The sequence below is a fragment of the Schistocerca americana genome, chromosome X (genome assembly GCF_021461395.2).
Source record: "Schistocerca americana isolate TAMUIC-IGC-003095 chromosome X, iqSchAmer2.1, whole genome shotgun sequence".
In the NCBI taxonomy this organism is placed as follows: domain Eukaryota; kingdom Metazoa; phylum Arthropoda; class Insecta; order Orthoptera; family Acrididae; genus Schistocerca; species Schistocerca americana.
Window position 1 is genome coordinate 503,870,910 of NC_060130.1, and position 14,391 is coordinate 503,885,300.

General features: G+C 44.1%; 1 protein-coding gene and 1 pseudogene across 4 annotated transcripts in view; one reads left to right on the forward strand and one right to left on the reverse strand.

The window, feature by feature from the left end:
• Positions 1–14,391, forward strand: part of LOC124556606 — a 445,831-nt gene that overhangs the window by 305,860 nt on the left and 125,580 nt on the right. The window lies entirely within an intron of this gene.
• LOC124557002 lies at positions 10,061–10,179 on the reverse strand (annotated as a pseudogene).

Sequence of the window (14,391 nt, forward strand, 5' to 3'; positions counted from 1 at the left end):
TGGGTCCAGAGGATTTACATCAGGCGAATTTGAGACATCAACGTGAGTTCACTATAGTGTTCCTCAAACCACCGCAGCACGGTTCTGGCTCCGAGGCACGGACAGTTATATTGCTGATAGATGGCTTTGCCGTCGGGGAAGACATCAAGCATGAAGGATGAAGGGACGCAGGTGGATCACAGCTGTCAGCAAGCGCAGGAAAATGCTTCCCATAGCATAATATTGCTTCCACCAGCCTTCGTCCATGGCCCACTGCACGTTTCGAGCCGGCGCTCACCCGATGACGGCACTTGTGTAGACGACCATCAGCCTAGTGTAGCATAAATGTGATTCACCCACAACAGCCGACAGGTTTCAATTGATCGGTGGTCGAATCCCGATGGTCTCATGCCCACTGCAGTCGTAATTGATGATGTCGTTGGTCAATATGTGAACAGTTGAGGCTGGACTGATTGTGGAGCTCCGTGTTCCATAATGTACGATAACTGGTGTGCTCTAGAACACTTGTACGTGCACCATCATTGTGATCTTTGGGCAGAGATGCCACAAATCACCATCTGTCCTACTTTACAGAGCAGACAATCCCCGAACCTCACGCTCTGTGAAAAGTCGTGGACGTCCAACCTTTTAGCGCCTAGTGGTAGTTCCACTGTTCCTCTACCTCTGTTCATAGATGCTCACGACGGTAGTACGTGAACAATCGACCAGCTTCGCCGTTTTAGAGATACTCATTCACAGGCTCTGCGTAATAACTTTGTCAAAGTCGCTGATCTCAATGGATTTTTCCCATTTTCAGCTCATATTTTCACTAGGGTGAACCCCATCCGTGTCTGCTCCGCTAACACACTTTTGTTACCGCGTCCCTTGCCCACAACGCACCCAACGTCGCGATGGCAGTAGTCATAATATTTTGGCTTATCAGTGTATAAGGGGCATGAACAACGTCAGGTGTTGAGTGAGCACTGTGAAGGACACAGAGATTCCAGTATGTGACAGAGTTTGAGAGGGATCTCGTTGTGGGCCTGGATTTGGACAGTTGATCGATCGTGCAGTATCCAGATTTTTGAGGCATTCGAATGTGACAGTGTCTCGATTTTAGAACGTTGGGGAAGAGATACTGTCATAACCTGTTCACGTCTGTGCTTCCCACCTGAGAACAAGCAATGGAGTCCTTGGAACACTGTGTCATCCCGCACCACTGGTAGGATAGTAGCAGCAACCGCACTAAGGAGTTACCGTCTCAGGCGTAGGCTCTCGTTAACACCACAACACAAACGGAGAATGGTACCACGACCATGAATCATGGATTGCTGATGAATGGCGTCGCACTGTTCAGCGAGTCTCGCGCTTTTGCGCTATCCCGGATGACCATCGTTGGCCTGTAGGGCGGTCACGTGGGAAGAGCTCCCATTCTGTCACTGTTCCGCAGAGGCACAGTGGTGTCACTGTACTCCTGGCGCTACGGTGTGAAGAGCCGTCGGATCTGACTTCTGGTCACAGGTGACTGAGGGAACTCTGATGGTACGACAGTATGTCACGCACGTCCTTATGCGACAGTACTGTGGTGCCATTTTTCAGCAGGACAATGCACGTCCCTACATGGCACGTGTCTCTATGTATTGCCTGCTTGATGATGAGGGCCAGTAAGAACACCAGATCTATTCCCGATATAGGCCTAGCATAAAGGGACCTGCTCGGACGTCAACTAAGTCCCAGTGCCAGCATGCAGGATATCGAGGACCAGTTACGGCAGTTGCGGACCAGCTTGCCCTAGGAGAGGATACAACGGCTTTATGACACCCTTCCCAACCACATCAGTTCATGCATCCAGGCCAGAGGGGGTGCAAAGCCATGCTGATAAGTGGGCTCGTACTGCCAAGTTCTTTGTAAATCTGACTCGATTTTGTAATTGCTGAACTAACGTCACATACGCTCTCGTAAACTGACGTACGGCCGGGGGAGCGGTATGCAGACCACATACCCCCTCCATATCTGCATCCAGTAACGCCTGAGGGTTGAGGACAACTGGAGGTCGGTCGGTTCTGTTGGGCCTCCATGGTCTGTTGGGGCAGCGTTGTTTTTTTACAATCTCAACCCGTGAAGTTTCATTTCGTTTCCTCCTTCCACTCTGGGTGCTTCAATATTTTTGTCATGTAGTGTATTATGTATAATAATAATAATAACTGTCATAATAGCAGTGACAAGACTACTTCAAACAAGATTTGTACGTACATATGGAATAACACTACTAACAACTAGTAGCAACTAATCAATAATAATAGCAGTATTATTACAAGTATTATTATTATTATTATTATTTATTTCCTTTCTCAGACGTTATGTCTGGTTAAAAATGGAAAGTGACGCGGACCTTGATCAAGCGTGACTTCCTTTTAACTGTACGGTATATGTTACATTGCATTTAGGAACTTTCGGGTAATTGAACATGTATCAATAATTACAGATTTCTGTAGTTGTATATATACGTTTGGATGTATTATTATTATTATTATTATTATTGGTAATGGGAAAGATATATGCTGGCTACAGGAAAATTAAAGAAACGTTTGGAGTAAAGAGAAGCGACTTGATGAATATCAAGAGCTCAGATGGCGAGCCAGTGCTAAGCATTATTATGGAAATCGAAGTGGAAGTGGATGAAGAGGAGGTGGGACATATGGCACTGCGAGAAGAATGTGACAGCACTGAATGACCTTAGTCGAAACTAGACCCCTGCCATAGATGACATCCCTCAGAATATCTCTCTGTCTCTATACCACGACAAAACTATTCTATCTGGTATGCGAGATACACGAGACAGGCAAAATACGTGCAGTCCATCCGAAGGATGTATTTATTTTAATTCCAAAGAAGGTAATTGCTGATGATTTCGAATATTGCCGAAAAATCATTTTAATAAGTCATGGTTCACCGATGGTCCAATGAGGCGTTTACCTGCAGTATTTGAAGCTTGTAGTTCAGTCTTGAAGTGGTTCAGTGATGTTTGGCGGCGTTTCTCGTATCATGATTTGTGCCCACCAACAAGTTTGAATTTCATAGAGTGGCTATACGTCCGCCAAATTTGAAGGAAATCTCTCGTGTATTCGAGACCGTAGTCTGTTTTGTCACGACTCATTGAAATTATCTTTAACCTTCTTAAAATAGCTCAAGCTGACTATTTCATCTCAGAAAACGCAGCCGGCCGAAGTGGCCGTGCGGTTCTAGGCGCTGCAGTCTGGAACCGTGAGACCGCTACGGTCGCAGGTTCGAATCCTGCCTCGGGCATGGATGTGTGTGATGTCCTTAGGTTAGTTAGGTTTAACTAGTTCTAAGTTCTAGGGGACTTATGACCTCAAAAGTTGAGTCCCATAGTGCTCAGAGCCATGTGTGAACCAAAACGCAGTGAAGTGTTGTTGGGTGAGATGATTCACAAACTTTCGTAAGCTATGCCGTAGCAAAACAAAAATGTAGTCAGAGCCAATTTCCTTATTTGCTGAGGATATCACGATACTTTACCACTTGCTTGAGGTTCCAACAGCCCCTTCAACAAAACAGTTACGTTTTCAGCATTTAACACACCAGAAACTGAATTACATATCTTTTTTTCCAAACCATCAACTGAAGTTTTCAAGTGCACAACTATTATTTTGTATCGCACACTAAGTTGATATATACGCTTCTTCAGTAGAACATTCATTGCTTCTACTCAGTCACATTGTGCTTTCAGCTTTTTTTGAACATGCAAGGCAGTAAATTTGACATCATAAACAGGTGTACTAGCCACCAAGAGAATGAAATTCCACCATAAGATTATAATAATAGTTTAACTGCATAAAAAATAGAAATTATCAGTATCCATCAGTGTCTACATATTTAATCGTAACCGAGTATTTACGAGCCTGATTTTAAATCGTTGGGATTTTCTTAATGTTCCAACCACAGTGGAGATGTCAGCTGGGTTAACGTGGGTTGCCACAAGGAGCGCTGTAAATCGTGTGTTAGTCACGGTGTGAAATTTTAGCTCGTCGGTGCCCGCTCATTCAGGTTACCGTGAACGTGAAATAAGATATTGCATTTCGTTCTACACAATCATGATGAGTAAGCTGCGGAATTTACCGTCTTTCAAGATGAAAAATGTGCTCACCACAGAGCTGTACGCGTGCGTCCCTGGTCTGGCAATCACACAGTCATCCTGTCGCACCGCGCGCCTCGATCACCCAATTTTAATCCCACCGAAAACATCTGCGACTATATGGAGCAGCAGGTGGTGGAACTAAACAGTCGGCATGCTCGCAGGTTGCTAGCTGTGCGGGATGTAAGCGTCAATCAGTGGGAGAAGTGAATGTGGCGCATTCTTCGCCGAAATGAGGCTATTAAGAAGACCGGAGACGGTGTTACACGATATTACAGTCTTGCCTCCGAGGATGACTAATGTTTTATCCGGTGTGCTAGTTTCACAGAAGGAACACTAGAAAAAAATACTTTTTATTCTGGTAGAATTTTTAACACTTACTCATTTTAACCATATTCGCCTCATCCGATTTCTGGATGGGTGCTAAAGACCTAGATGTCGTGTCCCAAACAATTATATCATCCATAAGTGGTATTTGTTCTTTCATATACGTCCTAAAGAACAGACACCATTTCGATCATATAGCCACTGTGATTCAAGATACAAAGGAGTTAAAAATATTAGCTGCCAGTGGACATTGATTTATATTAATGGGGCAAGTTGAAAATCTGTTTACAAAATGGCTCTAAGCACTATGGGAATTTACATCTGAGGTCATCAGTCCCATAGACTTGGAACTACAGCTGGCCGGTGTGGCCGAGCGGTTGTAGGCGCTACAGTCTGGAGCCGCACGACCGCTACGGTCGCAGGTTCGAATCCTGCCTCGGGCATGGGTGTGTGTGTTGTCCTTAGGTTAGTTAGGTTTAAGTAGTTCTAAGTTCTAGGGGGCGGATGACCTCAGAAGTTAAATCCCATAGTGATCAGAGCCAAAACTTGAACTACTTACACCTAACTAACCTAAAGACAGCACACGCATCCATGCCCGAGGCAGGATTCGAACCTGCGACCGTAGTAGCAGCGCGGTTCCGGACTGAAGCGCCTAGAACCGATCGGTCACAACGGCCGGCTTGAAAATCTGTGCCGGACCGGGATTCTGAACCGGAGTCCCCTACTTACAAGGCAGATACACTGACCACTACGCCATCCGGACACAATTGTCACCACAACCTCAAGCTCGAACTCTTAGGGGAATCGGCGAGATGCCACGAGTAATGAGGCTAATGAGTGGGGGCATTGTATCAGCAGTGTGTGGTATAAGTTGAGCATTTGGGTCTGACGGGAGACGTACTATGGTAGTCCCTGCAATTGCGGTGACCACAGGGTCCAGATGGCGTACTGGTCAGAGCGTCTGCCTAGTAAGAAGACGACGCAGGTTCGAATCCTCGTTCTGCACAAATTTCCAACTTGCCCCATTGATATAAATCAATGCACACAAGCAGCAAATGTCTTTAATTCCTTTGTGTCCGCGCTAGTAATGCCGGCACGGTAGCTCAGCGTGTTCGGTCAGAGAGCTGATTGGCCTCTGTAATAAAAAAACTGAGTGCTTCCACTCAACAAACGAACTTGAACAGATGTCATGTGACGTCCGCAACGACCAAACACAACGAAAAAAAAAAAAAGTAGCTGAGCGGTCAGCGCTACAGAATGTCAATCCTAAGTGCCCGGGTTCGATTTCCGGCTGGGTCGGAGATTTTCTCCGCTCAGGGACTGGGTATTGTGTTGACCTAATCATCATCATTTCATGCCAATCGACGCGCAAGTCGGCGAAGTGGAGTCAAATCGAAAGACTTGCACCCGGCGAACGGTCTACCCAACGGGAGGCCCTAGTCACACGACATTTATATTTTACCATATCACACCAAAACATATACAGTATAAGGTAAGATATGAAATTCGTGGCGGAAAATTTGATTTTCAGTGTTTTCTGTATGAATGTTCTACAAACGTCTCGCAAGTGTAAATAAGTAACGGCATCCTACTCCCCACTGCGTCCATGGGCTCTGTGAGGCGCAGAGTATTTATGTCGATGTTGACGGACGAGCTAAGTTCAGAATGAGAGCACACTTACTCCAAATGTGGAATTTCCGAGTAAATAAATCCCTTCAAAGGAAGTGCATAGGCACGCCGCTTGTGTTGCTGACAGCAGAGGGAGTGGCGAGAAGACGCCTGCGAGGCAGCGAAGTCTTATGATGGAGAGGTACCTCCTGCACCCGCATCATAAACGTGTTGCCCTTAGGGAGTAGAGATACTCTTCCAACCTCTATCAGGCTATTATGCCTGAAAAAGAGCAGATATCGACGAATAGCCCAAAAATATAGAACCTAGCTCAATTTAATATTTAAAAAAAATGGTGAATGAAGAATAATACTTAGTTAATGTGAATAAAACAAATTTCACGCGGGCTCGTGGATTTTTCATGCCGTGTTCCTTGACTTCCAGAAAGCGTTCGATATTGTTACGAATTGTCACCTGATGAATAACGTATGGAATATCAGACCAGCTGTGTGATTGTTTAAAATACGTCGTAGAAAACGGAATACAGCATGTTATTCTCAACGGAAAGAAATCGTCAGACGCATATGTAATTTCGGGAGTACACGAATGGAGTGTTATAGGACGAATAAAAAAATGACTCTGAGCACTATGGGACTCAACTTCTGAGGTCGTTAGTCCCCTATAACTTAGAACGAGTTAAACCTAATTAACCTAAGGACATCACACACATCCATGCCCGAGGCAGGATTCGAACCTGAGACCGCAGCGGCCTCGCGGTTCCAGACTGCAGCGCCTAGAACCGCACGGCCACTTCGGCCGGCTAGGACGAATAACTTTCACAATATACGACGACGTACTGGAAAACTGTGCCTTCGAATATTTTATGTGAAAACTCTTCAAGCTTTTTAAAAAGAACAAAAGTTATTAACATTCTACGTCTTTATTCTTCGTGTCTACATTTTGCAGCGCCCTGCCACTCAAGGGCTCCGATTGTAGCATGTAGCATGGTAACGTAGCTATGTCGGTGCGTGGGAAACAGCGTATCGTAATCGAGTTTCGGATTCCATGAGTTCGTCCGCACGTGGAGCACCCTCTCCTTCAGCATGACAATGCCAGATGACACCCGAGCGTTACGACGTCTGCAACAAGACGCCTAACGTTCACGGTCATTCACCATCCTCCATACAGTCCCGACTTGGCTTCATCCGATTTTCATCTGTTCCCAAAACTTAAAAAGAACACATTCGAGGTCTCCACTTTGATGATGATGAAGGGATGCAAGGAGAGGCGAATTTGTGGCAGCGTTAGCAAAGCCAATAATTCTACAGTTAAAGTATCAACAAACAGGTCTTTCGGTAGGAGATGTGTGTCCGTCACCGGGGTGACTATGTTGAGTAATACACTGAAGCGCTGAAGAAGCTGGTATAGGCATGCGCAATCAAATACAGAGATATGTAAACAGGCAGAATACGGCGCTGTGGTCCGCAACGCCTATATAAGATAGCAAGTGTCTGGCGCAGTTGTTAGATCGGTTACTGCTGCTACAATGGCAGATTATTAAGATTTAAGTGAGTTTGAAAGTGGTGTTATAGTCGGCGCACGAGCGATAGGACACAGCATCTCCGAGGTAGCGATGAAGCAGGGATTTTTCCGTACGACCATTTCACGAGTGTACCGTGAATATCAGGAATCCGGTAAAACATCTGACCTCCGACATCGCTCCGGCTGGAATAAGATCCTTCAAGAACGGGACCAACGACGACTGAAGAGAATCGTTCAACGTGACAGAAGTGGAACCCTTCCGCAAATTGCTGCAGATTTCAGTGCTGGTACATCGACAAGTGTCAGCGTGCGAACCATTCAAAGAAACATCACCCATATCGGCTTTCGTAACCGAAGGCCCTCTCGTGTACCCTTGTTGACTGCAGGACACAAAGCTTAACTCCTCGCCTGGGCCCGTCAACACCGACATTGGACCGTTGATGACTGAAAACATGTTGCCTGGTCAGACGCTTGGTGGCCGAGAGGTTCTAGGCGCTTCAGTCCGGAACCGCGATGCTGCTGCGGTCGCAGGTTCGAATCCTGCCTCGGGCATGGATGTGTGTGATGTCCTTAGGTTAGTTAGGTTTAAGTAGTTCTATGTTCTAGAGGACTGATGACCTCAGATGTTAAGTCCCATAGTGCTCAGAGCCATTTGAACCTGGTCAGACGAGTCTCGTCTCAAATTATATCGAGCGGATGGACGTGTGCGAGTGGAGAAACAACCTGATGAATCCATGGACTCTGCAAGTCAGCTGCTGGAAGCTCTGCAACGGTGTTGGGCGTGCGGTTGGAGTGATATGGGAACCCTGATACGTCTAGATACGACTCTGACGGGTGACACGTACATAAACATGCTGTCTGGTCACCTGAACCCATTCATGTCCATTGTGCATTCCGACGGACTTTGGCGATTCCAGCAGGACAATGCGACACCCCACACGTCCAAAATTGCTACAGTGTGGCTCCAGGAACACTCTTCTGAGTTTAAACACTTCCGCTGGCCACCAAATTCCCCAGATATGAACAATATTGAACATATCTGAAACGCCTTGCAACGTGCTGTTCAGAATAGATCTCCAGCCGCTAGTACTCTTACGGATTTATGGACATCTCTGCAGGATTCGTGGTGTCAGTTCCCTCCAGCACTACTTCAGACATTAGTCGAGTCAATGCCACGTCGCGTTGCGGCACTTCTGCATGCTCGCGGGGCCCGTACACGATATTAGGCAGATGTACCAGTTTCTTTGGCTCTTTAGTATAAATACCTAGATGTGAGGAATAAAGATATAGAACGTTAATAACGTTTGTTTCAGCTAAAAATCTTTAAGAGTTTACATATAAAAATTATGAGGCATTATTTTCCAGCACGCACTCGTATATAAACAGCCTAGTTCATAACGTCGGAAATTCCATGAGACTCTTCGCAAATGACGATGTTGTAAACAGAGATGTTGCAATGCTAGAAAATAGTGGCTAAATGCAGGAATACCTCGACAGGATCAACATTTGGTTAGGAACGCGCGTAAAAATGTCATGTATTACCTATAAATAAACAGAAAGACCCATTACTGTACGATCACGCGATTTATGAAACATCACTGGAAGCAGTCACATCCATTAAACATCTGGGAGTAAGCACACTCAAACTATATAAAGTGGAACGATAACATAAATCTAATCGCAGGAAACTCAAAAGCCAGACAGATTCGTTGGAGGAATCCTGCAGAAACGTAGCCTATCCACGAAGAACATTCGAATATTCGGATCTGCGTCCAATAGGATTAACAGAGGGTCAATCAGGGTTCTGCTTAATTTTAATTATCCTTTTTTATACATTGCCTGAAGAAAGTGACACATCTAGAAGACATGGTCGGCTGTCAATATAACTTCGTGCACGTAGGCACCATCGGAGGATATTAAATGATTGGAGATGCAATTATCTGGGGCAGATAGGAAGGTCACCACAGTACGTTAGTGTTCTTCGTGTCTAGTGCTGCCACCAGGGCTGGCAAGGTATATAAGCAACAGGAACAGCGTCAGATGCTGAGTGGTCACTGTGAAAGACACTGAGATGGTGCGTGCTCGTGTGAGACAGCATTATCAGCACGTGACAGAGTTTGAAAGGAGACTCGTTTGGCCGGCTGGTCGAACTGTGCAGTATACATATTTGTGGGGCATTCGGATGTGAAAGCTGTCCGATGTTAGATAGCATAGGAACGTGTGGTCAGGTATACTAGACGTCAAGGTTCCAGTCGATCAAGTCTGATCAGAGAACAATTAATGAACTCCCTCCAACAATCATGCCGTCCCACACCATTGGTAACTGACAAGTCTAAAGTAAACTAAACTCCGTCCGGACAGGCCATGAAGGTTCAACGGTACCAACCGGCCCCCGTGTCATCCTCAGCTCTCAGGCGTCATTGGATGTGGATATTCTGAGTGCGCCCCGATTGCCAACAGCGCTCGGCAGACCGGATGGTCACCCATCCAAGTGCTATCCCAGCCCGACAGCGCTTGACTTCGGTGATCTGACGGGAACCGGTGTTACCACTGCGGCAAGGCCAACTAGCAACGTCTGGACTAGGGAATTACCGTTCCATTCGTAAATTGCCGTTGGCGTTACAACGCACCGGCTGGGTCTGGAGTGGTGTCGTGACCGGAAAGCATGAACAGCTCACGAATGTGCTCGCATTGTTTTTAGCGATGAATCGCGGTTCTGCAGTACCCTGGATGGTCACTTTCGGTAAGTACGGCCACAACCTGGGGAGAGGTCCCATTCTTTCAGTGTTTTTGAGAGGCACAGCAGTGTTATTGTACTCCTAGCGCCGCGGTGTGGGGAGCCGTCAGATACTACTACTACAGGTTATGGCTAGTGGCGACGGTGCGTCACGGACATACTGCGTCCTCGTTGTTACCTATCATGCGACAGCATCGCAGTGCCATTTTCCAACAGGTCAATGCTCATCTACCTGTGGCGCCTGTCTCTGTGAACTGCCTGAGTGATAAGGTACTTCTATGGTCAGCAAGCTCCCCAAATCTGTCCCTGATAGAACATGTATTCGACAAGCGCGGTCATCAACTCTGTCCCAGTGTCAGTATCCGTACCAAGAACCAGTTACAACAGTTGTCGGCCAGCTTACCTCAGGAGAGTATACAAAGTCTTTACAGCGTCCTTCCCAAGCAAATCAGTTCATGCATTCAGGCCAGACGGGATGCAACCTCATACTGATAAGTGGGTTCATACTGCCAAGTAATCTGTAAATTCGGCTCGAGTTTGTAATCACTGAAATAACATTGTATATCATCTCAACCCGTGAAGTTTTAATTCGTTTCCTCTTCCTCTTTTGGGTTCTTCAACTTTTGCAGTAGATTTGATGTCGTGTCGGCCAGTGCACATCGTAAGTCATACTCAATGTTCATTCAGTCTTTGCTTTTGTTTTCATTTGTTTTTTGTAAATCATTTTTCAAACTGGTATGACGCAGTCCGCCACGACTTGCTCTGCTGTGCCATCCTCTTCATCTCACGGCTGTAGTTAGACCAAATATCCTCGATTATTTGCTTGACACATGGGCGTCCGCAGAAATCCGTCCAAGGAGAGGCAATATTTTAATACTGCCATTTTTATATAAGTCATTCGGAGAGTTTGAGAATGTAATTTGAGAGGATATAGGCCTAAATCTGTTTTCTGCTCTCTCAAAAGGATTGGAAGTGACCTAAAAGGCGAGTACTCACATTATAATATGCAAAGTAGATCGTTTTGTACTATCAGTATGAATAGGTATGCTATTCTTTTTTTGTTTAACGTACTGAAATGACGTCATGTGACCAAATCGAGCGTATCCGACGAGTTGGGAAATGAGGCTAAACAATTTTATTAGATATATTTCTATTCATATTTCATTAATGTTAACATTAAAAATCTGATACAGAGAAAAATGAGGCTGACTGAGAAAAGCCCCTTGGTTGAAACTTCCTGGCGGATTAAAACTGTGTGCCGGACTGAGACTCGAACTCGGGATATTCCCCTTTCGCGGGCAAGTGCTATACCATCTGAGCTACTCAAGCACGACTCACGACCCGTGAGTTCGAGTCTCGGTCCGGCACACAGTTTTAATCTGCCAGGATATCTCGTTCTGGAGCCCCTTGGTTATCTACAAAACTAACGATCAAAAATGATATTTAAATTCGAGAAAGAGCAAATAAATTTTATTTAACTTTGGTTCAATATATAACACTGCTTGCTTATAAACCTGCATGTATGAGCATGTTATTGGATTTATTACATTATTTACATGCAATCTTTGTTCGAAGTTGAACGAAATTTATTTTGGAAGCTACTTTTCTGGGTTGTTTGGATTAAACCCCACAAACCAACCTTAAAATTAACCGGTGAATCGACTCTTGAGAGTTTACGGAAAAACCAACATGGACATCTTTTCATCAGTTCTACAGCCATGCCAACTGGACTGAAGAATTCCTAACATTATAGATTCTAATAACAATACCAATAAAGTATAGAAAACATTGTAACACAATAGTAATCATTTCATTACACCAATGCTCAGAAGTTAGCTTTAGCATTATGTCCAGGCCGTTGCAGTTCAGGAAAGTACAGCATTTGAAAGCATTCGTCTGAAAATTTGAGAAGTACATGTGTCATGCAGTTAATTTTACGACTACAACGGCGACAACATCTAACAACTTTACAACTTCTTCTCTAATAGGCCCGCAGCGTACATAAGGTCAACACGATGTGAAATTTTCTTTCAACAAGTACAGTGTTACCTGCAGATTGTTTTATATGGCTCATATTGATTACGTTGATTCACAATGAGCTCGTTTCGGCGGGACTGCCATTTTCAAGTGGTTTCAATTGAGCTGTCATAATTGTTATAATATACTTACGGCTATGTACTTTCTATTTAATACTAAATTATATTGTACTTACGTCTAGGTGGAATGGTGTACATGGAGTGAGTTTTCTCTCTTGTAAAATGTCATTATTATGAGTCACGTAATTTCTTACGTTTTAGAATCTTGGCGATTTCATATCGTACTTCTTGACAGCTATTTGACGGTTTTCGCCCAATCGGGGCTTTACGTTTACAGAGGAAATTGTATTGCGGAAGTTCAGGGATATTGTCTGAGTTTCAGAGAGTGTAAATTTGTAGATATGCGAATCTTAAGGTTATCTATTGTTTTTATGCGGCTTGCCATTTTTATCCTTTTCTTTTTACATTTTTTCAATAAAATTTTCTAAGCAGTTTTTATGTTTCAGATCTGTTTGTTCATTGTGGAAGTTGTTCGGACATTTTTCGTATGTGTGTAAAGTTCCATTTCTTCTAAGATGTTCATGGCATGACCTTTACGTATTTCATGGAATCTGCAAAGCATTTTCGATTTGTTCTGCCTTACGATTTTGTCTTCTCAGATGTAATTTTGTAAAAATTTCTTGCGACCACTGCGCTAAATTATGTATCGGACAACCAAGAAGAAACTTTGGAATCAGTTTTAACGAAAATACAAGACACTGTGAAAGTAACTAATCAAGATTTTTACTAACACTTGAGAAGCCAAAACACAAGGTAGAACAAATCGGAAATGCTTTGCAAGTTCTACCAAAATAAGTAATTTAGAAGTAGATATCCTCGGAGTAGTGAAACAACTTAAAACACTTAATAAAAGCAAGCCTTCTGGTCCAGACTGTATACCAATCAGGTTCCTTTCGGAGTACGTTGACGCAATAGCTTCATACCTAATAATCATATACAATCACTCGCTCGACGAAAGATCCATACCCAAAGACTGGGGAAGTTGCACAGATCACACCAATATTCAAGAAAGACAATAGGAGTAATCCACTAAATTACAGGCCCACATCATTAACCTCAATATGCAGCAGGATTTTGGAACATATATTCTGTTCTAACATTGTGAAATACCTCGAAGGGAACGACCTATTGGCACATAGTCAACACGGATTTAGAAAACATCGTCCTTGTGAAACACAACTACGTCTTTACTCACACGAAGTGTTGAGTGCTATCGACAAGGGATTTCAAATCGATTCCGTATTTATAGGTTTCCAGAAGGATTTTCACACCGTATCTCACAAGCCGCTTATAATCAAATTGCGTGCTTATAAAATATCGTCTCAGTTATGCGCCTGGAATCGTTATTTCCTGTCAGCGAGGTCACAGTTCTTAGTAACTGACGGAAAGTCATCAAATAAAACAGACGTTATTTATGGTGTTCCCAAGATAGTGTTATAGGCCCTCTGCTGTTACTTATCTATATAAACGGTTTAGGAGACAATATGTGCAGCCGACTTATGTGGTTTCCAGATGACGCTGTCGTTTAACGTCAAGTATTCAGAAGATCAAAAAATTGCAAAATGAATTATAAAAGATATCTGTACGGTGCGAATATTAGCAACTGACCCTAAATAATAATGATAAAGTGTGAGGTCATACACATGAGTCTTAAAAGGAATCAAACTTCGATTACACAATGAATCAGTCAAATCTAAAGACCGCAAATTCAACTAAATACCTAGGAATTACAATTACGAACAACTTAAATTGGAAGGAACGCATAGAAAACGTTGTGGGGAACTCTAACCAATGACTGCGTTTTATTGGCAGGCCACTTAGAAAATGTAACGGACTTACTAAGGAGACTGCCTACACTACGCTTGTCCGTCCTCTTTCGGAGTGGGATCCTTACCAGATGGAATTAACGGAGTACATCGGGAAAGTTCAAAGAAGGGCAGCATGTTTTG